The sequence below is a fragment of the Phyllobates terribilis genome, unplaced genomic scaffold (genome assembly GCF_046119375.1).
Source record: "Phyllobates terribilis strain yellow unplaced genomic scaffold, ASM4611937v1 Scaffold_12__6_contigs__length_324123572, whole genome shotgun sequence".
In the NCBI taxonomy this organism is placed as follows: Eukaryota; Metazoa; Chordata; class Amphibia; order Anura; family Dendrobatidae; genus Phyllobates; species Phyllobates terribilis.
The window spans coordinates 296808192-296835743 of record NW_027362772.1 but is presented as its reverse complement, the minus strand read 5'-3'; positions in this window follow the sequence as shown (position 1 = coordinate 296835743).

Sequence of the window (27552 nt, the reverse complement as noted above, 5' to 3'; positions counted from 1 at the left end):
TTGGGCGGTGTTCGAGCCGTTCGGCGAACACGAACAATTTGAGAAAAATTCGGCTGTTCGAGGTTATGTTCGATAACTGTTCGTGCACCAAAATCATACCTGGATTTTTTCTCAGTAATGATGAAAATTAATGTTAATACGCAGTTTGAGTGTACAGCGGGGTGGGGGGAGGGGCAGGGGATGGATCTCTGCAGGAACAATGAAGATCTCCATTTTTTTTTCTCTTTCCCGCATTTACAGTGGGGAGGTGCAATCTGTCAGCCTATCAGCAGCGCACACACGGAGCGAAGTGCTTTTTTTCACACAAGCAAGGGCATGTGTCATTGGCAGTGTATGTCACATGTCCTTGCCCTATAAGACCAAGCCATTTTCCCCATCGCCACCATTTTCTCACTGCTGCAGCTGCGTGTTAGACCGCACCGCTGTTGCTGTGTGCGCTATACCTTGTTAATTTCAAGCCAATTTTCGCACAAATCTACAGATAGCTTGGGAGTAGGGAATAGTTGTGATTGCAGTCCTTTTAAGGACTAGGTTACAGCATTTCCTACGACTTTTATCAGGCAGGTCTGTGCTCTTAAATAGATAGATTGTGGGAGTAAAGACTAATTGTAATTGGAGTCCTTTTCAGGACTAGGTTACATCAGTTCCTATCAGTTTTTGCCAGGCAGGTCTGTGCCAGTGCTGTGCAAGTTTTTTCACAGCATTTGGCTGAATCTAGCAAAGCTAATCCTTTTTGGCCTATTGCAGAGTGTGTTAGTCAGTGGAGTAGCCTATCTGTGTTGCAAGATATACCACCTGTGTATAGAATACCAATTTTTTTACTGCACCTAGTGAAGTAAAATCTTTTGGGCATAGCATCATTCTATTAGTCCATCTATACTGACCTCCATCAGGTTGCAAATTGAATATAATTTTTTTCTGCATCTAGCTCTGAAAAAATATTGGGCTTCTAGCTGTGTGTGGGACTTGTTGTATTAGTCCATCTATACTGACCTCCATCAGGTTGCAAACTGAATATATTTTTTTCTGCATCTACCTCTGAAAAAATATTGGGCTTCTAGCTGTGTGTGGGACTTGTTCTATTAATCCATCTATACAGACCTCCATCAGGTTGCAAACTGAATATATTTTTTTCTGCATCTACCTCTGAAAAAATATTGGGCTTCTAGCTGTGTGTGGGACTTGTTGTATTAGTCCATCTATACTGACCTCCATCAGGTTGCAAACTGAATATATTTTTTTCTGCATCTACCTCTGAAAAAATATTGGGCTTCTAGCTGTGTGTGGGACTTGTTCTATTAATCCATCTATACAGACCTCCATCAGGTTGCAAACTGAATATATTTTTTTCTGCATCTACCTCTGAAAAAATATTGGGTTCTAGCTCTGTGTGGGACTTGTTGTATTAGTCCATCTATACTGACCTCCATCAGGTTGCAAACTGAATATATTTTTTTCTGCATCGACCTCTGAAAAATTATTGGGCTTCTAGCTGTGTGTGGGACTTGTTCTATTAATCCATCTATACAAACCTCCATCAGGTTGCAAACTGAATATATTTTTTTCTGCATCTACCTCTGAAAAAATATTGGGCTTCTAGCTGTGTGTGGGACTTGTTGTATTAGTCCATCTATACTGACCTCCATCAGGTTGCAAACTGAAAATATTTTTTTCTGCATCTACCTCTGAAAAAATATTGGGCTTCTAGCTGTGTGTGGGACTTGTTCTATTAATCCATCTATACAGACCTCCATCAGGTTGCAAACTGAATATATTTTTTTCTGCATCTACCTCTGAAAAAATATCTGGACTTCTAGCAGTGTGTGGGACTTTCTCTATTAGTCCATCTATACTGACCTCCATCAGGTTGCAAACTGAATATAATTTTTTTCTGCATCTAGCTCTGAAAAAATATTTGGCCTTCTAGCAGTGTGTGGGACTTTCTCTATTAGTCCATCTATACTGACGTCCATCAGGTTGCAAATTAAAAATAATTTTTATCTGCATCTACAGTACCTCTGAAAAAATATTTGGGCTTCTAGCTGTGTGTGAGACTTGTTGTATTAGTCCATCTATACTGACCTCCATCAGGTTGCAAATTGAATATAATTTTTATCTGCATCTAGCTCTGAAAAAATATTTGTCCTTCTAGTAGTGTGTGGGACTTTCTCTATTAGTCCATCTATACTGACCTCCATCAGGTTGCAAATTGAATATAATTTTTATCTGCATCTAGCTCTGAAAAATATTTGGCCTTCTAGCAGTGTGTGGGACTTTCTCTATTAGTCCATCTATACTGACCTCCATCAGGTTGCAAATTAAAAATAATTTTTATCTGCATCTACCTCTGAAAAAATATTTGGGCTTCTAGCTGTGTGTGGGACATTTTCTATTACTCCATCTATACTGACCTCCATCAGGTTGCAAACTGAATATATTTTTTTCTGCATCTACCTCTGAAAAATATTTGGCCTTCTAGCTGTGTGTGGGACTTGTTGTATTAGTCCATCTATACTGACCTCCATCAGGTTGCAAATTAAAAATAATTTTTATCTGCATCTACAGTACCTCTGAAAAAATATTTGGGCTTCTAGCTGTGTGTGGGACTTGTTCTATTAGTCCATCTATACTGACCTCCATCAGGTTGCAAATTGAATATAATTTTTATCTGCATCTAGCTCTGAAAAAATATTTGGCCTTCTAGCAGTGTGTGGGACTTTCTCTATTAGTCCATCTATACTGACCTCCATCAGGTTGCAAATTAAAAATAATTTTTATCTGCATCTAGCTCTGAAAAATATTTGGCCTTCTAGCAGTGTGTGGGACTTTCTCTATTAGTCCATCTATACTGACCTCCATCAAGTTGCAAATTAAAAATAATTTTTATCTGCATCTACCTCTGAAAAAATATTTGGGCTTCTAGCTGTGTGTGGGACTTGTTCTATTAATCCATCTATACAGACCTCCATCAGGTTGCAAACTGAATATAATTTTTTTCTGCATCTAGGTCTGAAAAAATATTTGGCCTTCTAGCAGTGTGTGGGACTTGTTCTATTAGTCCACCTATACTGACCTCCATCAGGTTGCAAATTCAAAATAATTTTTTGTCTACATCTAGCTCTGAAAAAATATTTGGCCTTCTAGCAGTGTGTGGGACTTTCTCTATTAGTCCATCTATACTGACCTCCATCAGGTTGCAAACTGAATATATTTTTTTTCTGCATCTACCTCTGAAAAAATATTGGGCTTGTAGCTGTGTGTGGGACTTGTTCTATTAATCCATCTATACAGACCTCCATCAGGTTGCAAACTGAATAAAAAAATTTTCTGCATCTACCTCTGAAAAAATATTTGGGCTTCTAGCTGTGTGTGGGACTTGTTCTATTAGTCCATCTATACTGACCTCCATCAGGTGGAAAATTGAATATAATTTTTTTCTGCATCTAACCCAGCCAATAGTTTTGGCCTAATACCACAGTTTGGCCACTCAGCTCTGCTCGGTTGCCATCCATTGTTTTTTTGTGCGAACAACTCCAGAGTTGTGAATTAGTTAACCACCAAAATGAGTGGAAAAAGGCCTGCTGCTGGTGGAAAGGGGAATAGGCGTGTTGGGAAGGGGAAAAAAGGTTGTGTCCGTGGGGTAGGTGTTAAAGCAACAGTAACATCTGCAGAAGAAAGACCATCTTCCAGCCAAACTAAAATGTCTACTTCTTTTAGCGGACAATGTGATAAGATCCCTTTCTTACGGCCACGCCAATCGCTACAAATTCCAGATGAGGCACAAAAACAGCAGGTGCTTCAACGGATATCAAGTGCTCCTTTAAGTGGGCTCTCCTCCACATCAACTTCAACATCACAAATACTCCAGTCCTCAAAGGTGTCACCCCAATCGCACTTGCTTCCTCACAGCTTCCAAATCTCCAGCTGCCTGTCTGAGTATGAGGTAGAACAGATGGTTGAGTCTGCAGAGCTGTTTACTCATACTATAGCCTGGGTATCAGAGGTCGACTCCAGCGCTTCTGTGAATCCAGACGAGGAAATGATCTGCACTGATGCCCAGAATCTTTATGAGTCGGATCCAGGACCAGACGCAGAAGGTTCTGACCATAATGTAGACCCTCATTCCCAAACTGTAACTCCTGTTGGTGGAGACAATGAGGAAGACGATGATAAGACTCAAATACCTGATTGAAGCGACAACTTTAGTTTTTTGTCAGGGCAGGAACAGGTTGGCTCTGAGGACGACGGGTGTGATAACGCACAGGGTGATGATGATGAGGTTGGAGTTCCCACTTACTGTCAACCCACAGTCAGCCAACAGATGAGGTCAGCAGAGGGGGTGGAGGAAGATGCTAGTGACGACGAGGTCAGGTTGCGCCTTCCTGGACAGAGACGTAGTACTGGAAGCACGTCAACAACTGCATCCTCAAACACAACTCTGCCTCTCACCACAAGTCGTGGTGGCTCTTCAGGTCGCATGGGTGCTAAGCCTTGCATAGCCTGGGCATTTTTTCAGATCGATAAAGATGACCCAACTCGTGTTATCTGTAACATTTGTCAGCAAAAGCTAAGTAGAGGCCAAAAAATACATAGTTTGAGTACTTCATGCATGAACCGGCACATGGACATGAAGCATAAGTTGCAGTGGGAAGCTCAGTGTGCTACAATGCGGCCTAGCCGGCCGAGCCAACCACCGTCTGCCATATCTTGTGCATCCGCGGCCTCTTCATCCTCTGTGACTGGGGGGACAGCAGTCACACCTGTTTTGGGGCGCAGACCTGCCACCTCTTTACCCGCAACAGCCAGCGTGATTGGCAGGTCATCATTTTCTTTGGAGGTGGTAACACCAGCTGGTGTTGAGCGCTGTCCGACATCGATAGCACCACCTTTGGATCAAGGCAACCTAACATGTCCGCCTGCATCTTCCTCACAGACCGGCAGTTTGCCGGGGACACCCTTATCAACCCCTTCAAAGCACAATAGCCAGCCCTCGGTCCCTCAGATGTGGACAAGTAAAAGACCATTTCCTCCTAGCCATGAGAAAGCTAAGAGGTTGAATTTCACCATCTGCAAGCTCTTGGCTACAGAAATGCTGCCTTTCCGTGTGGTGGACACAGAGGATTTTTGAGACCTTATGTCCGTCACAGTGCCCCAGTACCAGATGCCCAGTCGGCACTACTTCTCAAAGAAAGGTGTGCCTGCGCTCCACCAGCATGTCGCACACAACATCACCGCTTCTTTGAGAAACTCTGTGTGTGACAGGGTGCATTTCACCACAGACACTTGGACGAGTAGGCATGGACAGGGGCGTTACATGTCGCTGACTGGGCACTGGGTAACTATGGTGACAGCAGGACAAGGGGCTGCTGTCCAAGTCTTGCCGTCCCCACGAGTTGTGCGTCAATCCTCTTTATGTCAAAGTTCCTCCACTGCTTCTGCCTCCTCAACCTCCTCTCGGTCTTCCACCTGCACCCAAAGCCTGTCTGGTCATGCCACATGCTTTCTAACTGCGCAGAAGGGATCCTGCACACCTCCTTACTATGCTGGCAGTAGGGCTCAACGTCATCAGGCGGTTTTTACATTGAAATGTCTGGGAAATGTGAGTCACAGAGCTGAGGAGTTGTGGTCAGCTCTGGAGAACCAATTTCATGAATGGTTGTCTCCACTGGACCTGAAACCAGGGAAGGCCGTGTGCGACAATGCTGCAAACCTGGGTGCGGCCCTTCGCCAGGGCAATGTCACACACGTGCCTTGTATGGCTCACGTGTTGAACCTGGTTGTCAAGCAATTTTTAGCCCACTATCCTAGACTAGATGGCCTTCTGCAGAGGGCACGGTCGCTGTGTGCTCACTTCCGCCGTTCGCATCCCGCAGCTCAGCGACTTACATCTCTACAGAAGTCGTTGGGCCTGCCACTTCACCGGCTAAAATGTGATGTGCCTACCCGGTGGAATTCAACTCTGCACATGTTGCAGCAACTGTGGCAGCACCGACAAGCCCTGGTGCAATATGTTCTGACGTATAGCCTGGGCCAACGAGATCCAGAAGTGGGGCAAATCACGCTGGAGGAGTGGTCTCAGATCAGGGACCTATGCATCCTTCTGCACAGTTTTGAAATGGCGACGAAGATGTTTAGTGCTGACGATGCCATTATCAGTATGACTATTCCGGTGATTTACATGCTGGAGCACATGTTAAACAGAATTCGGAGTCAGGTGGTGGCACAAGAGGAGGTGGAGGAAGTAGAGGAGGAGGAGTTGTATGCGGAAGGGCTAACATCTGCAAGGTCCAGACGGTCGGCAGCACCAAGGCGGCAGGCATGTGAGGTTGGGGGAGATGGTTTTACCAGGGCACATGGTAGCAGCCAAACTAGTGAGGAAGGTGCAGGAGCCCAGGAAGGAGTGGAGGACAAACTGATGGAAGACTCATCAGATGAGGGAGACCTTGATCACATTTCTGTTGTGTGAGGTTGGGGGGAGAGGACAGAGGAAGGAAGCATGATTGTTACCTCGCCACCAACACAACAGGGACTTGGTGCTCCTGGATGCGCAACACACATGAGTGCCTTCTTGCTGCACTACCTGCAACATGACCCTCGAATTGTGAGAATTAGAAATAATCCTGACTACTGGGTTGCCACACTGTTAGATCCCCGGTACAAAAGTAAATTTGCAGAAATTATTCCTGCTATAGAAAGGGATGCACGCATGCAGGAGTATCAGCAGAGACTGTTGCAGAATCTTACATGTGCTTTTCCACAAAATACCAGTGGTGCACGTAGTGAATCTCACAGTTCCAACTTGCCAACCGTGGGACCGTCAAGTGTTCAGCACTCAAACCGTAACAGAACCACAGTATCTGCTGGTAACATCAATTTTGCGGAATCATTTCACCACTTTTTTAGCCCATCCTTTGCAAGGCCACAGGAGACAAGAAGTCTGACACATAGTCAACGCCTAGAGACGATGGTACAGGAGTATCTCCAAGTAAACATTGAAGCCATGACTGTGTCACTGGACCCTTGCTCTTTTTGGGCTTCCAATCTGGATAAATGGCCGGAGCTAGCCACTTACGCCTTGGAGATCTTGTCATGCCCCGCAGCCAGCGTTCTGTCTGAACGTGTGTTCAGCGCTGCTGGTGGTGTGCTGACAGATAAGCGCACGCGGCTCTCCACTGATAATGTAGACAGACTCACGTTCATAAAGATGAACAAATCATGGATCTGAAACGACTTTTCTACCCCTGTGTCATCCTGGGGAGAGTAAAAGCTTGATGATTGGTTAAAATCACCCTACCAACCGTTTTAAGCTTTCAAATTACTAATCATGTTTATCTGTATCTTGGCTGGAAAATAATTTGGGCTTTGTAGCAGTGTGCAGCACTGATTCTATTAGGCCATCTATAATAAGCTCCACCAGATTTAAAATTACTAATCATGTTTATCTGTATCTTGACTGGAAAATAATTTGGGCTTTGTAGCAGTGTGCAGCACTGATCCTATTAGGCCATCTATACTAAAGCTTCACCAGATTTAAAATTAATAATAATTTTTAGCTGCATCTAGCCCAGAAAATAATTTTGGGGCTCCGAGATGCGCAAGACACATAAGTGCCTTCTTGCTGCACTACCTGCAGCATGACCCTCATATTGTCAGAATTCGAAATAATCATGACTACTGGGTTGCCACACTCTTAGATCCCCCAAACTTTTCGATCAACCTTTTCATTTTAATAAAGACCAAAAAAATTGTCATTTTTGAAATTATAAGCATTAGCAGGTTGTTAGAAACTGAAATCAAACAGTTTTCAACTCAAAACTTTATTTTAGGTGATGTTACATTTTCACATAGGACCCCTTGTTCGAAATTAGCTTCTGAACTCTCTCGTCCATTGAATTTGTCAGGTTTTGGATGGTTTCTGCTTCAATTGTTTTGCATGAGGACAGAATACCCTCCCAGAGCTGTTGCTTAGATGTGAACTGCCTCCCGCCATCATAGACACTCCTTTTAATGATGCTCCAAAGGTTCTGAATGGGGTAGAGGTCAGGGGAGCATGGGGGTCACACCATAAGTTTGTCCCCTTTTATGCCCATATCAGCCAGAGATGCAGATGTTTTATGTGCAGCATGAGATGGTGCATTATCATACAAAAAAATGATCTTGCTGTGAAATACACGGTTCTTCTTCTTGAACCATGGCAGGAAGTGCTGTTTGAGAAAATCCACATACATTATGGAGTTCATCTTTAGCGCCTTCAGGGATCCTAAAGGGGACGACAATCTCTCTCCCCATGATTCCAGCCCAAAACATTACTCCACCTCCTCCTTGTTGGCGCTGTAGCCGTGCTTGCGTGGGGTGTCCATCAACCAGCCATCTTCCACTCCATCCATCTGGACCATCGAGCGCTGCACGGCACTCATCCGTGAACAAAACAGTTTTGAAATCAGTCTTCATGTAATGTTTGGCCCACTGGAGCCGTTTCTGCTTGTGTGAAGTGGATAGAGGAGGTCGACAGGATGGTTCATGCACAGCTGCAAACCTCTGAAGGACCCTGCATCTTGTTGTTCGGGGGACGTTGGAGGCACCAGCAGCTTCAAAAACTTGTCTGCTGCTATGACAAGGCTTTTTTGCCGCTGCTCTTTCAACCTGACGTAATTGCCTGTAGGAAAGAGTCCTCAATTTGCCCTTATCAGCACGCACACGTGTGTACTGTGAATCAGCTACATACTTCTTGATCGCCAAGACACTTCATCCTGATCATCGCACAATGTTGATTGTAGTCATGCCTTGACCTAAACACTCCACAATTTGTTGCTTCTCAGCAGCCGACACATCCTTTTTCTTTCCCATTTTGGCAGAAAATGTAGGCTGCTTAATAATGTGAGAGAGCCTTCTTAAGTAGTCTTGCCTTTCATTGGACACACCTGCCAAACTAATTAGCACAGGAGTCTGCAATTGCTTACAGTGATATAAAGAGCCCTGACACACATCACCATCAATGAGTTTAACTGACAAACAAACAAATTCTTCCCTTATCACTCCTAAACACTTTTTGCATAATAATTTGGAACACAGTGTACATGTGCTTTTCCACAAAACACCAGTGGTTCACGTAGTGAATCTTACAGTTCTAACTTGCCAACCGTGGTCTGTATGGAGTTGTTCAATAAAGGGCCCAAAATTAAGATAACATAGATGGGAGAGGTCTCTATGAATAGGAATTCCTAAGTATTTGATACCCTGTGAGGGCCAGGCAAAGGGAAAGTTGGACTGGATGGAATCCTATATGGATTTGGGGAGGGAGACATCGAGGGCCTCAGACTTCGTTGCATTGATTTTAAAATTTGACCATGTAACAAAGTGATCTATTTCAGCCATAACAGCATGGATGGATATATGTGATTGAGTGATATATACTAGGACATCATTAGCAAATAGAGAGCACTTGTACTCGGTGCCTCCCACCTCAATCCACCTAATATTGGGGTTATGGCGAATTGATGAGAGCAGGTGCTCCGTCACTAGGATGTATAAGAGAGGGGACAGAGAACATCCCTGTCTTGTCCCATTGGTGATTGTGAAAGGTGATGAAAATGTTCTGACGCGCCCCCTGGGCCTTGGGACACCCGGAGCCGGACCCTTTTTGGTGGATGCTGGTGGTTGTAGTCTCCGTGGCAGCGACCCGGTTCCGTGGCTCAGGGCGGTCAAACCAGTGGCGGAACTATTTATGTGGTTTTGATGTTTAAATGTCCGACTACGCCACCCGTGGATTGCGGTCAGAGTGAACCGCCGCTCCAGGGCAGACCGCTGAGGCTGGTGTTGTGGGTGCAGCAGAGCGTAGCATAACTCCCCACGTGAGGAGTATAGCCTCAGGGCAGTGTATGCGGAGGATGGGGGTGATGGTGCAGGGCAGCAGCAGTAACGACACGGAGTCAGTGACGCAGTCCAGGGCTTTTACTCACAGTTCTTATTATCCAGACCACGTCTGCAGGTAACGGCTGCCCACGTCGTACTGTGCTCACCAGGTGAGGGGCTCAGACAACTCCCAGATAACTTTGGAGCGCTTCACAGGACCCCCTTTGTGTGTCCTTTGTCTGGCCTTTCTTACCAACCCTTCTGTCCGGCTGCCTCGGGCCTCCTCTTGGTAAACTTTGCGCCAGTTTCCCTGACCCTATGTGGTGCCTTCCTAGCGGGTGTAGCGAGGGGCTGCGCCACATAAAATGTCACAGCCTCCTGTTTCTAGCTGAGGGTCGTTTCCTGCCTCCACTAGTTTCGGGGACCGGTCTCCCCCTTTGGCCTGACCCCTCCACGCAGGTGGATTCAGGCGTGCGGTGGCGACTCGCCCGTCCGCACCCCTGGGATCCCTTCGTTCCTCGTTCCTGGAGCCTTCTCCGCTCCTCTTCCTTCCTTCTCCCTCTTCCAGGCCTGGGCCTCTGTTACTAGGCCCGCCTCCGGAGCAGAGCTCATGCAGAGCCCCTGCTCCCTGCCACTTCTGCTCAGACTTCTCTGCACTGAACTAAGATGGTGCCCACCTTTTATACTCCCTTCTCAATGCACCCAGGAACTGCTTCCTCCCTGCTCCTGCACTACAGGGTTTCCCTTCCTCAGTGTTCCCTCCCCCCACTCCAGCCAGGGACAGGGACTGTCGTGCCCATCTCAGGGGCATATTGGTCTCCCTGCCCCATGGCAATGTGGTGTAATGCATGCAGGTGTCGGGTCCTGATCCACACTACATCCTTACCTGAGAGTGAGATATCACACCTCTGGGTGAGGTGCAATACCTCTGTAGCAACCGAGCCCTCAGGGTGCTACAGTTCCATTTATCTTCAGCCTAGGTGACGTATTGCGATACAGGGCCGTGATTTTGGCTATAAAAGGGTCCCCTAAACCGCTACCCCAAGCTTTTTAAGAGAATCATATATGGCGTGCCAGGAGACTCTATGGAATGCTTTCTCAGCATCCAACGAGAGTATCTAATTACAAATTTTTAACTGCATCTAGCCCAGGAAATACTTTGTGCCTAGTAGCAGTGTCTGCTAGTCAGCGGATTATCCCGGCTGTTAAGCAAGCTACACCACCTGTAGTTTGCACACTTAATTTTTTCAAAGGAAATGCTTCGGGACCATGGGATACTCAGTGAAGAGCATCAGGAGGCACCCCAAGGCATAGGGGCTGGGACTGGCAGTAGGATGCCTTGCGGTGGACAGCCGAGCTCGATCCTAATAAAAGCTTTTTAACTGCAGCAGCTTTAGTGGACGCTACTGGAGCTGGAATTACGCGGCTGCTGGCATGAGACTTGCCCTCCAATAGATCCTTGTAAATGGATTTAAAGTGTATTCATTCAAATTAGAGAGACAATTTAAATTAAAAAGCTTAGAGCTGCCTCCACCACAGGGGGGCTCGCTCGACCCACCAGCGGACAGGCACCAGTATTGGGAGAGGGGGGCTGGCCGTCAGAGTTCACCGCGGCTCTGGCACAAACCCGGCGACGCGGAGGTGACACGGGCAGGAGCGGACTGAACGTGTCGGCTTCTCACTTTTTGGATTTTAGAAGGGCATGACATGCCTATATCTGTGTCTCCCCCTCCTTTTACTCCTCCACCTCTTTTCTTTTCGCATGACTATATGTACTTGTCACTTTTCCATGTGTTAGTTGTGTCTTCTGAGCAGTTTGTCAGCTTTTGGACACCTTTGAAGGTGTTTTCTATGTGTTTCTATGTGTTTTTGTTTGCCTGCCATTGATTTTAACGGTGTTCGAAGGTGTTCAACGAACAGTTCGACGAACAGTTCGGCGAACACACGGGTGTTCGACGAACCGAGCCGAACTCGAACACTACGGGGGTGTCTCAACACTAGTATAGACACTAGTGTTGAGCGAGCACTAAAATGCTCGTGTGTTCGATGCTTGGGTCAAGCACATTGGAATACTCGGGTGCTCGACCCGAGCAACGAGCCCAATGTAAGTCTATGGGAGACCCGAGCATTTTTCATGCGGCTCCCCCCGGCGGTCCGCAGAGGGCCTAAAATTGCCCAAATCAATGGGAACAGTGCTCAAATGACATGGGAACAGCATGGGGAAGACCTGTGGAAGCATTTCGACTCCCAGGTCAATGCTGTCAACAATGTTGTCAGAGGTATTACGCCACTTTTACGGACTCACAATAAAACATACAAAAACAAGACCAAAATGGATTTTCCTGGGAAATATGTTAAGGAACATCCTTTCCAGGGAAATGACTTGTATATAAAGCAAAAAAATAACCAAAAATACTCCTCCACACCTTGGGCTATGTTCACACGTAGAGTTTTTGATGCGTTTATGCATTTTTGCATTGCTTTCATCTGTGACAAATGCATTCACCGGGAAATATAATTTTAACATTTTACAATCTTATCTGGCCATGTGGTGTGTGACACATCATCAGACACATCCTGTTTCATTTATGAAGGAGGGATTGTGAAAGTCACAAACACTATTTATACAGCCTTACTATTCTTAAACAGCCAGCAGTCGGCTATGCTTTACTGTTCCCATTATTAAAGAGTGGGTCTCCTATACTGTTATTGCGTATGCAATGACTGCAAGGGCTGCCAAAAATTTGGACACACCCCAATACCCCTTTGAAGAGATGTAGAGGAGGGTCTCAGTAAAAAAAATGTTCCCATTATAAAGGAGTGGGTCTCCTATAGTGGTAATGCCCATGCTGTGACTGCAAGGGCTGCCAAAATTTTGGAAAAACCCCACTAAGAATTTAAAGACACATAGAGCTGGACCAGAGAAATGAAAAGTTCCCATTAGAAAGGAGAGTGTCTGCTATCCAGTTATAGGGTATGCAGTGAGTCCAACGGATGCCAACATTTTGGAAAAACCCTACTAACAATTTAAAGACACAGGGAGCTGGGCTACAGTAACGAATACGACATGTTCCCATTAAAAAGGAGTGGGTCTCACATACTGTTTGCCTATGGAGTGAATGCAACGGCTGCCAAAAATGTGGAGGAACTCCAGCGTCCCTTGCAAGACATGTAGAGGTCGGAGCGCTTCCTGAAAATAATGTTCCATCATTAGGATGTGGGTTTCCCATTGTGTTTGCCTATGCAGTGAATGCAAGGGTTTCCAAAATTTGGAAGGCACTCCAATGCCCCTTGGAAGAGACATAGAGGTCCTCCTGAAAAAAAATGTTCCCATTATTAGGAAGTGGGTCTCCTATACTGTTTGACTAAGCAGTGAATGCAACATCTGCCAAAAATTTGGAGGCACTCCAATGCCCCTTGCAAGAGACGTAGAGGTCGGAGGGCCTCCTGAAAACAAGATTCCCATTATTAGGAAATGGGTCTCCCATACCGTTTGCCTATTTAGTGAATGCAACGGCTGGCAAAAAACATAGATACGGTGATATGGTAGATATGGTGGTGATACGGAGGAGGATGTGGAGGATGAGGATGAGGAGAAGGAGGAGGACAAGAGCAAATAGAAAAAGTCGGGAAGCATATACCCATGTCTGGGTGTGAAGACAGAGGTACATGGGAATAGAGTTAGACCTCCCAAAAAAACACAAAGCAGTAGTCCAAACATTTCCTACTGCGTGCTACAAACAAGCACCAGGCCATTTTAACCACTATTTTTTATTGTCAGCCTGCCTTCTGTCTGTATTAGTCTACGTAAAAAATCTTTGATAGCCCTGCACAAAGAAGTAGTCCAAACAGTTCCTACTGCCTGCTACAAAGCACGCACCAGGCCATTTTAACCACTATTTTGACTGTGACAGCTTGCTTGGCTTGTGCCATCAACATCTGAAAAACTGTCAACAAAACCCAAAATTCCAAAAAAGCCTGTTGTTAGGGGACGTGGACTTGGACGTCGTGTTGCAAAAAAGGCACTCAGTCTGTGTCAGGTTAGAAAAAGCTTGATGCATCACTATGTTCCTGGAAAAAATTCCCGGTCTGGAACATAAACATGTGTGGAAGCCAGAAGAGTGAGAGCAGATTCTGTCTTGGATAGCAGACAAGGCCTCTACGCATTTGTCAAGCAGCAACAAATCTTCCACGACCACACAGTCTACTGTGGATACACAGAAGGCTGGCCCATCTGATCTTGAAGCTGTTTCTCCTTCCTGTCGCCATTATCAGTCACAGGACAGATATGACCCCAAGCTTGGCCATTCCTAGGATCTGTTTGGTACGTGTCCTTTGGTTGGCTTTGGCCTATCACCGCGCAGCATTGAAGAGGGACAAGAGGAGGTTGCGTGCGTTGATGCTCAAGTATTTGAGGACCAACGGCCAGAAGAAACAAACTTGGCGGAACGTCATTCACTGTCTCCAGAGGTGGAGGCTGATGATGATGAGACACAATTGACATCAGGTCAGCCTACAATGGCAACTGGGAAAGATGATTAGATGGAAAACAAGGTGGTCGATGATGAGTCCACTGATCCGACCTTGACCCTTGGCATGCATAGCCATGAAAGCAACACAGTGGAAGATTGATATGTAGCACCAACACAGGCACCAAGGGGTCATGGTTTGCCCAGAGTGAGAACTGGGTCAACTGTTCCCAAGAGCACCCCTGATGTGCGCCACGTCAGGGCAAGGAGGCAAGGAGGCAGCTTCTGTGTGGAATTTTTTTTCTGAAAATGCTTCAGAGAAAAACATTGTAGTCTGTAGCATCTGCCATACCAAGTTGAGCAGAGGCCAGGGCAAAGGCAACCTTAGCACCACCAGTATGCAAAACCACATGGCAGCCAAGCACTCCAGAAGGTGGGTGGAACACCAGGGTACCAAATCTGTGTCTGCGGGTCAAACCAATGCCGTGTCACCTGGGCTATGTCCTTCAGAATCTGCTGTTCAGGAAGCAGGCACTCATACCTTCTGCCCACAAGCTGCGGTTGCTCACTGCAGTTGCAAACATCAACTACATCCACTTCCTTGTCCCAGCTAAGTGTCCAATTGTCTGTGTCTGAGAGCTTGGAAAGAATGCGTAAATACCCAGCCACGCACCCACAGGCACAAATGCTAAACTGCTAGCAGATTGCCAAATTGCTAACTGTGGAGATGTTGCCATTTAGGCTTGTGGGAACACAGTTTTTCCATGATCTCCTGGCTGTGGCTGCCCCACGATACAGTGTTCCCAGCCTCCACTATTTTGCCCTGTGTGCCCTTCCTGTGTTACACAAGCTCGTGTTAAACAATCTGAACCGTGCTCTCACCAATGCCGTAACTGGGAAGGTGCACCTAACAACAGACACTGGGACAAGTTGTTGTGGACAGCGACGATACATTTCTGTCATGGCACACTGGGTGAACCTGGTGGAGGGTGGGACAAACGCGCAAATGGGAACAACACACATCCTACCCACGCCAAAAATAGCAGGCCCAACTTCTGTCAGGGTTTCCGCCTATTCATATTCCACTTCCTCTCTGCCCTCCTCCAGCTCCTCATCCTCTGCTGAATTACCCTCCCCATCACCACTAAGCTGGGACCTGTGCAGCAGCGCAACAGCAAAGCGGCAACACGCTCTGCTGAAGCTGATCTGTTTAGGTCAGAAAGCACACACTGCAGAAGAGCTGTGGCAAACTTTAAAACAACAGACCGATCAGTGGCTCTCCCCGCTGCACCTCCAACCCGGTCTGGTCGTCTGCGATAATGGGCGTAACCTGGTGGCGGATTTAAAGGTCGGCAAGCTGGTACACGTGGCATGCATGGCTCACGTGTTGAACCTAGTTGTTCAGAAATTTCTGAAAACTTACCGTGACTTGCCGTGCCTACTTGAGAAGGTGCATTGTATTAGCGCCCATTTCAGCCATTCCTCTACCACTTTTGCTGCTATTACAGAGCCACAAAAGCGCTTGAATTTGCCAAGTCACCTACTCATTTGCGACCTTCCCATGCGGTGGAACTACACCCATCATATGTTGGCGAGGATTAGTGAACAGCAGAGGGCAGTAGCTGAATACCAGCTTCAGCATGCCCGTCAGACTGAAAGTCAGCCATCACACATAACAACTGTCGAGTGGGTGTGGATCGCTGACATTTGTGAGGTTCTTGAGAACTTTGAGTACTGCACCAACCTCGTGAGCGGTGATCAGCGTATTATCAGCGTAACCATCCAAGCTGCTGTGTCTCTTGAAGCTGCAGAATCTCAAAGAGAAAGCTTTGAGTGCCCAGCACGTTGGTATGGAGCCAGATTTCCCAATGGATGTTACTACCCAGCCCAGCCAATATTCTGAAACAACAATGGGTGATGAGGAGGAAGATGAGGAGGATGAGGAGGGAAAGGATTTGTTTTTCTGTACTACCGAGGGGACTCGTAATGCTACAGAGGGGACACCCAACCCAAGCTACATTTCTGTTCTGCAAGACCATCGTGTGATACACATTTTATCCAACAACCTATACTGGTTGACCACCTTTCTCAATCCACGGTACAAGGATAAATTTCCTTCTCTCCTTTTGGAGTCATCAAAGAGTTTTACAATGGAATCAGTGCAACCAGGACAGAATTCCTACTCCAACCTAACTAGTATTTGTGATTGGAGGCCCTTGTAATGATGGCTTCCTGCTTCAACCATGACTCAGCCAAGAGGGCTAATTTTTAGAAACGCTATGCACATTGTGCAGTGGACAAACCAGTCCAGGACAGTAGTCATATGCCAGCCTAACTACTATTTGTGATTGGAGGCCCTTGTGATGATGGCTTCCTGCTCCAACCATGACTCAGCCCAGAGGGCTAATTTTTAGAAACCCTATGCACATTGTGCAGTGGACAAATCTGAAATGTACAGTGGTTCTACCAAACTAATATTTGTCATGGGAGGCCCTTTTCACTGGTTGTGCCACATTGTTACTGAGATAGGGGATACATATTCAATAAAAATTTACACTGACTGTTGATGACCGACTGATGGCCCTCTGAAAATTTAAATTGAGGGCCACAACTACTACAGTACTCCATCGTAAATAATGTTTGACAACGGAGGCCTTTGTCATGGAATCTCCCTGCACCTATGACGGCCGCCAGGAGTAATTTTTGGAAATACGATGCTGCACATTCTGCACTGGACCAAGTAGTACAGTATCAAGAAGACTTCTCTTCCTATATAATCGGTGGAATATTGACAATCAAAATCTCTGAGACATTTGGAAAAGCTTTTCCAACCGATTCTGGAGGGGGGCACCATATATCCTTAGTAGAGATGAGCGTTGTTCTACTCGAACTGTTCGCCAATCTCAAATTCGAGCTGCTTTGGGCGGTGTTCGAGCCGTTCGGCGAACACGAACAATTTGAGAAAAATTCGGCTGTTCGAGGTTATGTTCGATAACTGTTCGTGCACCAAAATCATAACTGGATTTTTTCTCAGTAATGATGAAAATTAATGTTAATACGCAGTTTGAGTGTACAGCGGGGTGGGGGGAGGGGCAGGGGATGGATCTCTGCAGGAACAATGAAGATCTCCATTTTTTTTTCTCTTTCCCGCATTTGCAGTGGGGAGGTGCAATCTGTCAGCCTATCAGCAGCGCACACACGGAGCGAAGTGCTTTTTTTCACACAAGCAAGGGCATGTGTCATTGGCAGTGTATGTCACATGTCCTTGCCCTATAAGACCAAGCCATTTTCCCCGTCGCCACCATTTTCTCACTGCTGCAGCTGCGTGTTAGACGGCACCGCTGTTGCTGTGTGCGCTATACCTTGTTAATTTCAAGCCAATTTTCGCACAAATATACAGATAGCTTGGGAGTAGGGAATAGTTGTGATTGCAGTCCTTTTAAGGACTAGGTTACAGCATTTCCTACGACTTTTATCAGGGAGGTCTGTGCTCTTAAATAGATAGGTTGTGGGAGTAAAGACTAATTGTAATTGGAGTCCTTTTCAGGACTAGGTTACATGAGTTCCTATCAGTTTTTGCCAGGCAGGTCTGTGCCAGTGCTGTGCAAGTTTTTTTCACAGCATTTGGCTGAATCTAGCAAAGCTAATCCTTTTTGGCCTATTGCAGAGTGTGTTAGTCAGTGGAGTAGCCTATCTGTGTTGCAAGATATAACACCTGTGTATAGAATACCAATTTTTTTACTGCACCTAGTGAAGTAAAATCTTTTGGGCATAGCATCATTCTATTAGTCCATCTATACTGACCTCCATCAGGTTGCAAACTGAATATAATTTTTTTCTGCATCTAGCTCTGAAAAAATATTTGGGCTTCTAGCAGTGTGTGGGACTTGGTCTATTAGTCCATCTATACTGACCTGCATCAGGTTGCAAATTAAAAATAATTTTTTTCTTCATTTAGCTCTGAAAAAATATTTGGGCTTCTAGCAGTGTGTGGGACTTGTTCTATTAGTCCTTCTATACTGACCTCCAGCAGGTTGCAAATTGAATATAATTTTTTTCTGCATCTAGCTCTGAAAAAATAGTTGGGCTTCTAGCGGTGTGTGGGACTTGGTCTATTAGTCCATCTATACTGACCTCCATCAGGTTGCAAATTAAAAATATTTTTTTTCTGCATCTAGCTCTGAAAAAATATTTGGGCTTCTAGCAGTGTGTGGGACTTGGTCTATTAGTCCATCTATACTGACATCCATCAGGTTGCAAATTAAAAATAATTTTTTTCTGCATCTAGCTCTGAAAAAATATTTGGGCTTCTAGCGGTGTGTGGGACTTGGTCTATTAGTCCATCTATACTGACCTCCATCAGGTTGCAAATTAAAAATAATTTTTTTCTGCATCTAGCTCTGAAAAAATATTTGGGCTTCTAGCAGTGTGTGGGACTTGGTCTATTAGTCCATCTATACTGACCTCCATCAGGTTGCAAATTAAAAATAATTTTTATCTGCATCTACAGTACCTCTGAAAAAATATTTGGGCTTCTAGCAGTGTGTGGGACTATTTGTATTAGTCCATCTATACTGACCTCCATCAGGTTGCAAATTCAAAATAATTTTTTTCTGCATCTAACCCAGCCAATAGTTTTGGCCTAATACCACAGTTTGGCCACTCAGCTCTGCTCGGTTACCATCCATTGTTTTTTTGTGCAAACAACTCCAGAGTTGTGAATTAGTTAACCACCAAAATGAGTGGAAAAAGGCCTGCTGCTGGTGGAAAGGGGAATAGGCGTGTTGGGAAGGGTAAAAAAGGTTGTGTCCGTGGGGTAGGTGTTAAAGCAACAGTAACATCTGCAGAAGAAAGACCATCTTCCAGCCAAACTAAAATGTCTACTTCTTTTAGCGGACAATGTGATAAGATCCCTTTCTTACGGCCACGCCAATCGCTACAAATTCCAGATGAGGCACAAAAACAGCAGGTGCTTCAACGGATATCAAGTGCTCCTTTAAGTGGGCTCTACTCCACATCAACTTCAACATCACAAATACTCCAGTCCTCAAAGGTGTCACCCAAATCGCACTTGCTTCCTCACAGCTCCCAAATCTCCAGCTGCCCGTCTGAGTATGAGGTAGAACAGATGGTTGAGTCTGCAGAGCTGTTTACTCATACTATAGCCTGGGAATCAGAGGTCGACTCCAGCGCTTCTGTGAATCCAGACGAGGAAATGATCTGCACTGATGCCCAGAATCTTTATGAGTCGGATCCAGGACCAGACGCAGAAGGTTCTGACCATAATGTAGACCCTCATTCCCAAACTGTAACTCCTGTTGGTGGAGACAATGAGGAAGACGATGATAAGACTCAAATACCTGATTGGAGCGACAACTTTAGTTTTTTGTCAGGGCAGGAACAGGTTGGCTCTGAGGACGACGGGTGTGATAACGCACAGGGTGATGATGATGAGGTCGGAGATCCCACTTACTGTCAACCCACAGTCAGCCAAGAGATGAGGTCAGCAGAGGAGGTGGAGGAAGATGCTAGTGACGACGAGGTCAGGTTGCGCCTTCCTGGACAGAGACGTAGTACTGGAAGCACGTCAACAACTGCATCCTCAAACACAACTCTGCCTCTCACCACAAGTCGTGGTGGCTCTTCAGGTCGCATGGGTGCTAAGCCTTGCATAGCCTGGGCATTTTTTCAGATCGATAAAGATGACCCAACTCGTGTTATCTGTAACATTTGTCAGCAAAAGCTAAGTAGAGGCCAAAAAATACATAGTTTGAGTACTTCATGCATGAACCGGCACATGGACATGAAGCATAAGTTGCAGTGGGAAGCTCAGTGTGCTACAATGCGGCCTAGCCGGCCGGGCCAATCACCGTCTGCCATATCTTGTGCATCCGCGGCCTCTTCATCCTCTGTGACTGGGGGGACAGCAGTCACACCTGTTTTGGGGCGCAGACCTGCCACCTCTTTACCCGCAACAGCCAGCGTGATTGGCAGGTCATCATTTTCTTTGGAGGTGGTAACACCAGCTGGTGTTGAGCGCTGTCCGACATCGATAGCACCACCTTTGGATCAAGGCAACCTAACATGTCCGCCTGCATCTTCCTCACAGACCGGCAGTTTGCTGGGGACACCCTTATCAACCCCGTCTAAGCACAATAGCCAGCCCTCGGTCCCTCAGATGTGGACAATAAAAGACCATTTCCTCCTAGCCATGAGAAAGCTAAGAGGTTGAATTTCACCATCTGCAAGCTCTTGGCTACAGAAATGCTGCCTTTCCGCCTGGTGGACACAGAGGATTTTCGAGACCTTATGTCCGTCGCAGTGCCGCAGTACCAGATGCCCAGTCGGCACTACTTCTCAAAGAAAGGTGTGCCTGCGCTCCACCAGCATGTCGCACACAACATCACCGCTTCTTTGAGAAACTCTGTGTGTGACAGGGTGCATTTCACCACAGACACTTGGACGAGTAGGCATGGACAGGGGCGTTACATGTCGCTGACTGGGCACTGGGTAACTATGGTGACAGCAGGACAAGGGGCTGCTGTCCAAGTCTTGCCCTCCCCACGAGTTGTGCGTCAATCCTCTTTATGTCAAAGTTCCTCCACTGCTTCTGCCTCCTCAACCTCCTCTCGGTCTTCCACCTGCACCCAAAGACTGTCTGGTCATGCCACAAGCTTTCTAACTGCGCAGAAGGGATCCTGCACACCTCCTTAATATGCTGGCAGTAGGGCTCAACGTCATCAGGCGGTTTTTACATTGAAATGTCTGGGAAATGTGAGTCACACAGCTGAGGAGTTGTGGTCAGCTCTGGAGAACCAATTTCATGAATGGTTGTCTCCACTGGACCTGAAACCAGGGAAGGCCGTGTGCGACAATGCTGCAAACCTGGGTGCGGCCCTTCGCCGGGGCAATGTCACACACGTGCCTTGTATGGCTCACGTGTTGAACCTGGTTGTCCAGCAATTTTTAGCCCACTATCCCAGACTAGATGGCCTTCTGCAGAGGGCACGGTCGCTCTGTGCTCACTTCCGCCGTTCGCATCCCGCAGCTCAGCGACTTACATCTCTACAGAAGTCGTTGGGCCTGCCACTTCACCGGCTAAAATGCGATGTGCCTACCCGGTGGAATTCAACTCTGCACATGTTGCAGCGACTGTGGCAGCACCGACAAGCCCTGGTGCAATACGTTCTGACGTATAGCCTGGGCCAACGAGATTCAGAGGTGGGGCAAATCACGCTGGAGGAGTGGTCTCAGATCAGGGACCTATGCACCCTTCTGCACAGTTTTGAAATGGCGACGAAGATGTTTAGTGCTGACGATGCCATTATCAGCATGACTATTCCGGTGATTTACATGCTGGAGCACATGTTAAACAGAATTCGGAGTCAGGTGGTGGCACAAGAGGAGATGGAGGAAGTAGAGGAGGAGGAGTTGTATGCGGAAGGGCTAACATCTGCAAGGTCCAGACGGTCGGCAGCACCAAGGCGGCAGGCATGTGAGGGTGGGGGAGATGATTTTACCAGGGCGCATGGTAGCAGCCAAACTAGTGAGGAAGGTGCAGGAGCCCAGGAAGAAGTGGAGGACGAACTGATGGAAGACTCATCAGATGAGGGAGACCTTGATCACATTTCTGTTGTGCGAGGTTGGGGGGAGAGGACAGAGGAAGGAAGCATGATTGTTACCTCGCCACCAACACAACAGGGACTTGGTGCTCCTGGATGCGCAACACACATGAGTGCCTTCTTGCTGCACTACCTGCAACATGACCCTCGAATTGTGAGAATTAGAAATAATCCTGACTACTGGGTTGCCACACTGTTAGATCCCCGGTACAAAAGTAAATTTGCAGAAATTATTCCTGCCATAGAAAGGGATGCACGCATGCAGGAGTATCAGCAGAGACTGTTGCAGAATCTTACATGTGCTTTTCCACAAAATACCAGTGGTGCACGTAGTGAATCTCACAGTTCCAACTTGCCAACCGTGGGACCGTCAAGTGTTCAGCACTCAAACCGTAACAGAACCACAGTATCTGCTGGTAACATCAATTTTGCGGAATCATTTCACCACTTTTTTAGCCCATCCTTTGCAAGGCCACAGGAGACAAGAAGTCTGACACATAGTCAACGCCTAGAGACAATGGTACAGGAGTATCTCCAAGTAAACATTGAAGCCACGACTGTGTCACTGGACCCTTGCTCTTTTTGGGCTTCCAATCTGGATAAATGGCCGGAGCTAGCCACTTACGCCTTGGAGATCTTGTCATGCCCCGCAGCCAGCGTTCTGTCTGAACGTGTGTTCAGCGCTGCTGGTGGTGTGCTGACAGATAAGCGCACGCGGCTCTCCACTGATAATGTAGACAGACTCACGTTCATAAAGATGAACAAATCATGGATCCGAAACGACTTTTCTACCCCTGTGTCATCCTGGGGAGAGTAAAAGCTTGATGATTGGTTAAAATCACCCTACCAACCGTTTTAAGCTTTCAAATTACTAATCATGTTTATCTGTATCTTGACTGGAAAATAATTTGGGCTTTGTAGCAGTGTGCAGCACTGATCCTATTAGGCCATCTATACTAAAGCTTCACCAGATTTAAAATTAAAAATAATTTTTAGCTGCATCTAGCCCGGAAAATAATTTTGGGGCTCCGAGATGCGCAAGGCACATAAGTGCCTTCTTGCTGCACTACCTGCAGCATGACCCTCATATTGTCAGAATTCGAAGTAATCATGACTACTGGGTTGCCACACTCTTAGATCCCCCAAACTTTTCGATCAACCTTTTCATTTTAATAAAGACCAAGAAAATGGTCATTTTTGAAATTATAAGCATTAGCAGGTTGTTAGAAACTGAAATCAAACAGTTTTCAACTCAAAACTTTATTCTAGGTGATGTTACATTTTCACATAGGACCCCTTGTTCGAAAGGAGCTTCTGAACTCTCTTGTCCATTGAATTTGTCAGGTTTTGGATGGTTTCTGCTTCAATTGTTTTGCATGAGGACAGAATACCCTCCCAGAGCTGTTGCTTAGATGTGAACTGCCTCCTGCCATCATAGACACTCCTTTTAATGATGCTCCAAAGGTTCTGAATGGGGTAGAGGTCAGGGGAGCATGGGGGTCACACCATAAGTTTGTCCCCTTTTATGCCCATATCAGCCAGAGATGCAGATGTTTTATGTGCAGCATGAGATGGTGCATTATCATGCAGAAAAATGATCTTGCTGTGAAATACACGGTTCTTCTTCTTGAACCATGGCAGGAAGTGCTGTTTGAGAAAATCCACATACATTATGGAGTTCATCTTTAGCGCCTTCAGGGATCCTAAAGGGGCCGACAATCTCTCTCCCCATGATTCCAGCCCAAAACATTACTCCACCTCCTCCTTGTTGGCGCTGTAGCCGTGTTTGCGTGGGGTGTCCATCAACCAGCCATCCTCCACTCCATCCATCTGGACCATCGAGCGCTGCACGGCACTCATCCGTGAACAAAACAGTTTTGAAATCAGTCTTCATGTAATGTTTGGCCCACTGGAGCCGTTTCTGCTTGTGTGAAGTGGATAGAGGAGGTCGACAGGATGGCGCATGCACAGCTGCAAACCTCTGAAGGACCCTGCATCTTGTTGTTCGGGGGACGTTGGAGGCACAAGCAGCTTCAAAAACTTGTCTGCTGCTATGACAAGGCTTTTTTGCCGCTGCTCTTTCAACCTGACGTAATTGCCTGTAGGAAAGAGTCCTCAATTTGCCCTTATCAGCACGCACACGTGTGTACTGTGAATCAGCTACATACTTCTTGATTGCCAAGACACTTCATCCTGATCATCGCACAATGTTGATTGTAGTCATGCCTTGACCTAAACACTCCACAATTTGTTGCTTCTCAGCAGCCGACACATCCTTTTTCTTTCCCATTTTGGCAGAAAATGTAGGCTGCTTAATAATGTGAGAGAGCCTTCTTAAGTAGTCTTGCCTTTCATTGGACACACCTGCCAAACTAATTAGCACAGGTGTCTGCAATTGCTTACAGTGATATAAAGAGCCCTGACACACATCACCATCAATGAGTTTAACTGACAAACAAACAAATTCTTCCCTTATCACTCCTAAACACTTTTTGTATAATAATTTGGAACGCAGTGTACATGTGCTTTTCCACAAAACACCAGTGGTTCACGTAGTGAATCTTACAGTTCTAACTTGCCAACCGTGGTCTGTATGGAGTTGTTCAATAAAGGGCCCAAAATTAAGATAACATAGGAGAGGTCTCTATCAATAGGAATTCCTAAGTATTTGATACCCTGTGAGGGCCAGGCAAAGGGAAAGTTGGACTGGATGGAATCCTATATGGATTTGGGGAGGGAGACATCGAGGGCCTCAGACTTCGCTGCATTGATTTTAAAATTTTACCATGTAACAAAGTGATCTATTTCAGCCATAACAGCATGGATGGATATATGTGATTGAGTGATATATACTAGGACATCATCAGCAAATAGAGAGCACTTGTACTCGGTGCCTCCCACCTCAATCCACCTAATATTGGGGTTATGGCGAATTGATGAGAGCAGGTGCTCCGTCACTAGGATGTATAAGAGAGGGGACAGAGGACATCACTGCCTTGTCCCATTGGTGATTGTGAAAGGTGATGAAAATGTTCTGACGCACCCCCTGGGCCTTGGGACACCCGGAGCCGGACCCTTTTTGGTGGATGCTGGTGGTTGTAATCTTCGTGGCGGCGACCCAGTTCCGTGGCTCAGGGCGGTCAAACCAGTGGCGGAACTATTTATGTGGTTTTCATGTTTAAATGTCCGACTAAGCCACCCGTGGATTGCGGTCAGTGTGAACCGCCGCTACAGGGCAGACCACTGAGGCTGGTGTTGTGGGTGCAGCAGAGCGTAGCATAACTCCCCACGGGAGGAGTATAGCCTCAGGGCAGTGTATGCGGAGGATGGGGGTGATGGTGCAGGGCAGCAGCAGTAACGACACGGAGTCAGTGATGCAGTTCAGGGCCTTTACTCACAGTTCTTATTATCCAGACCACGTCTGCAGGTAACGGCTGCCCACGTCGTACTGTGCTCACCAGGTGAGGGGCTCAGACAACTCCCAGATAACTTTGGAGCACTTCACAGGACCCCCTTTGTGTGTCCTTTGTCTGGCCTTTCTTACCAACACTTCTGTCCGGCTGCCTCGGGCCTCCTCTTGGTAAACTTGGCGCCAGTTTCCCTGACCCTATGTGGTGCCTTCCTAGCGGGTGTAGCGAGGGGCTGCGCCACATAAAATGTCAGAGCCTCCGGTATCTAGCTGAGGGTCGTTTCCTGCCTCCACTAGTTCGGGGACCGGTCTCCCCCTTTGGCCTGACCCCTCCACGCAGGTGGATTCGGGCGTGCGGTGGCGACTCGCCCGTCCGCACCCCTGGGATCCCTTCATTCCTCGTTCCTGGAGCCTTCTCCGCTCCTCTTCCTTCCTTCTCCCTCTTCCAGGCCTGGGCCTCTGTTACTAGGCCCGCCTCCGGAGCAGAGCTCATGCAGAGCCCCTGCTCCCTGCCACTTCTGCTCAGACTTCTCTGCACTGAACTAAGATGGTGCCCACCTTTTATACTCCCTTCTCAATGCACCCAGGAACTGCTTCCTCCCTGCTCCTGCACTACAGGGTTCCCCTTCCTCAGTGTTCCCTCCCCCCACTCCAGCCAGGGACAGGGACTGTCGTGCCCATTTCAGGGGCATATTGGTCGCCCTGCCCCACGGCAATGTGGTGTAATGCATGCAGGTGTCGGGTCCTGATCCACACTCCATCCTTACCTGAGAGTGAGATATCACACCTCTGGGTGAGGTGCAATACGTCTGTAGCAACCGAGCCCTCAGGGTGCTACAGTTCCATTTATCTTCAGCCTAGGTGATGTATTGCGATACAGGGCCGTGATTTTGGCTATAAAAGGGTCCCCTAGACCCCTACCCCAAGCTTTTTAAGAGAATCATATATGGCGTGCCAGGAGACTCTATGGAATGCTTTCTCAGCATCCAACGAGAGTATCTAATTACAAATTTTTAACTGCATCTAGCCCAGGAAATACTTTGTGCCTAGTAGCAGTGTCTGCTAGTGAGCGGATTATCCCGGCTGTTAAGCAAGCTGCACCACCTGTAGTTTAGACACTTAATTTTTTCAAAGGAAATGCTTCGGGACCATGGGATACTTAGTGAAGAGCATCAGGAGGCACCCCAAGGCATAGGGGCTGGGACTGGCAGTAGGATGCCTTGCGGTGGACAGCCGAGCTCGATCCTTATAAAAGCTTTTTAACTGCAGCAGCTTTAGTGGACGCTACTGGAGCTGGAATTACCGCGGCTGCTGGCATGAGACTTGCCCTCCAATAGATCCTTGTAAATGGATTTAAAGTGTATTCATTCAAATTAGAGAGACAATTTAAATTAAAAAGCTTAGAGCTGCCTCCACCACAGGGGGGCTCGCTCGACCCACCAGCGGACAGGCACCAGTATTGGGAGAGGGGGGCTGGCCGTCAGGGTTCACCGCGGCTCTGGCACAAACCCGGCGACACGGAGGTGGCACGGGCAGGAGCGGACTGGCCGTGTCGGCTTCTCACTTTTTGGATTTTAGAAGGGCATGACATGCCTATATCTGTGTCTCCCCCTCCTTTTACTCCTCCACCTCTTTTATTTTCGCATGACTATATGTACTTGTCACTTTTCCATGTGTTAGTTATGTCTTCTGAGCAGTTTGTCAGCTTTTGGACACCTTTGAAGGTGTTTTCTATGTGTTTCTATGTGTTTTTGTTTGCCTGCCATTGGTTTTAACGGTGTTCGAAGGTGTTCGACGAACAGTTCGACGAACAGTTCGGCGAACACATGGGTGTTCGACGAACCGAACCGAACTCGAACACTACGGGGGTGGCTCAACACTAATCCTTAGTCCTTTGACTTGCACAAGTGATATATTTGATATTTCATTTTTGGCCTGTTACATGCAATTTAGGTTAGGCTTGGTAGTTGTTCTTGTGTGTCTGTAAAAGTGGCGTAACACTGCGACAAACTTATTCCCAGAAACCATATGTGAGACAGAAATGCATGCAGGAACATTCTCCAGGCTCTTCTCATTCTGTTTCATCACTTTCCCATGCATTTCAGCCTTTTCCTCAGGCCGCCAGACCCCTTTGTAGGGTCCAACAGAAAATGACTCACATTTCCCATTAACTTACATTGTACTCGCTATTTGGAACGAA